Source organism: Microtus ochrogaster, unplaced genomic scaffold (assembly GCF_000317375.1).
Source record: "Microtus ochrogaster isolate Prairie Vole_2 unplaced genomic scaffold, MicOch1.0 UNK29, whole genome shotgun sequence".
Lineage (NCBI taxonomy): Eukaryota > Metazoa > Chordata > Mammalia > Rodentia > Cricetidae > Microtus > Microtus ochrogaster.
Window position 1 is genome coordinate 313104 of NW_004949127.1, and position 2049 is coordinate 315152.

Sequence of the window (2049 nt, forward strand, 5' to 3'; positions counted from 1 at the left end):
CTCCCTTGGAGCACTGATTCTTCTCCCTTGGAGCACTGACTCGCCTTCCTCCCTTGGAGCACTGACTTTTCTCCCTTGGAGCACTGACTCTCCTTCCTCCCTTGGAGCACTGACTCTTCTTCAGCTGCCATTTAAAGTAGATTTTTGCTCAGTTTAGCACCTGCTGTTACTTAGTATGGCCCTTAAAATCGTAAGCAGCTGTTAACTTTTTTCAAAGCTCTTAATCCTCCCTAGAAATTGGACCAACTTAAAAAGAACAGAAACCCGTGATATTACAAAATACGAAAAGCAATAATGACAGTAAAAGGGACTAGAACTGGGCAGGGTGTTGTGTGCCTGTGACCCCTGCACTCTGATGCCTGAGGACTTCTAGACCAGTCTGGCCTTTATGGTGAGACCCAGACACACACACACACACACACACACACACACACACACACACACACCAGTAACTCACAAGATAAAGGGTTCCCCCACAATAATAATATAGAATCTGCCGCCATTTAAGAGTCAGTGTTTCCCCCATGTTTCTTACTCTGTCCTTTGCCCAATTCTGCCTAGAAGACTTGGTTGTTTTTTGTTTTTTTTTTTTTGTTTTTTTTTTTGCCTGTTTATTGGTTTGGTTTGGTTAGGTTTTTTTGAGACAGGGTTTCTCTGTGTTGCCCTGGATGTCCATGTCCTGGAACTTGCTCTGTAGACCAGGCTGGCCTCTAACTAAGAGATCCACCCTCCTCTGCCTCCTGACTGCTAGGATTAAAGGCATGGGTACCACCACCCCCAGTTTAGAAGGCTGGGTAAGATCTGCCTGTGATAGGTCTGAGCCATCATCTCTGGGGCTTGGAGGCACATCAGCGTCACCTCCAAAGTATTTAAAGATGGCCGAGGCTCTAACCTGAGCCGTGGTTTCTTTGAAATGCATTTTTTGAGCTGGAGAGATGACTCCACTGTTAAGAGCATTGGCTGCTCTTGCAGAGGACCTGGGTTCAGAATCTAGTACCCAGGTGGTGTTTCGCAACCATACATAACTCCATTCCAGGTAACCAAACGCCCTCTTCTGAGCTCTGCAGCCACCAGGCACAGACGGGGTTCACATGCACACATGCAGGCCAAGCCCCCAGCACAGAGTAAAGCAACCTATCTTCCCTGCGGTAGGGCTGGTGCGAGACCACATGGCTCAGACTTCCTGACCGGTGATGCTAGGCACTTCACAGCGCCTGTCTCCTTATTTTATGTATTATCTTCACCTCTCTAGCCCTCATCTTCATTCCTAGCCCCCTGCTGTGGGTTGCTCCAGGGATTTGACACATGTCTGAGGTGTGCATTGATCCTTATACATGGATAATTTTTTTAAATTGATATTTATTGAGCTCTACATTTTTCTCTGCTCCCCTCCGTGTCTCTCCCCTCCCCCCCTTTAATCCTCCCCCAAGGTCCCCATGCTCCCAGTTTACTCAGGAGATCTTGTCGTTTTCTACTTTCTACTTCCCATGTAGATTAGATCTATGTAAGTCTCTCTTAGGGTCCTCATTGTTGTCTAAGTTCTCTGGAATTGTGATTTGTAGGCTGACTTTCTTTGCTTTATGTTTAAAAACCACCTATGAGTGAGTACATGTGATAATTGTCTTTCTGGGTCTGGGTTACTTCACTCAAAATAATGTTTTTTAGCTCCATCCATTTTCCTGCAAAATTCAAGCTGTCATTATTTTTTTCTGCTGTGTAGTACTCCATTGTATAAATGTACCACATTTTTCTAATCCATTCTTCAGTCAAGGGGCATTTAGGTTGTTTCCAGGTTCTGGCTATGACAGACAAAGCTGCTATGAACATAGTTGAGCGCATGTCCTTGTGGCATGATTGAGCATCCTTTGGGAATATGCCCAAAAGTGGTATTACTAGGTCTTGAGGAAGGTTGTTTCCTAATTTCCTGAGAAATCGCCACACTGACATCCAAAGGGGTTGTACCAGCTTGCATTCCCACCAGCAATGCAGAAGTGTTCCCTTTTCCCTACAACCTCTCCAGCATAAGTTGTCATCAGTGTTTTTGAACCT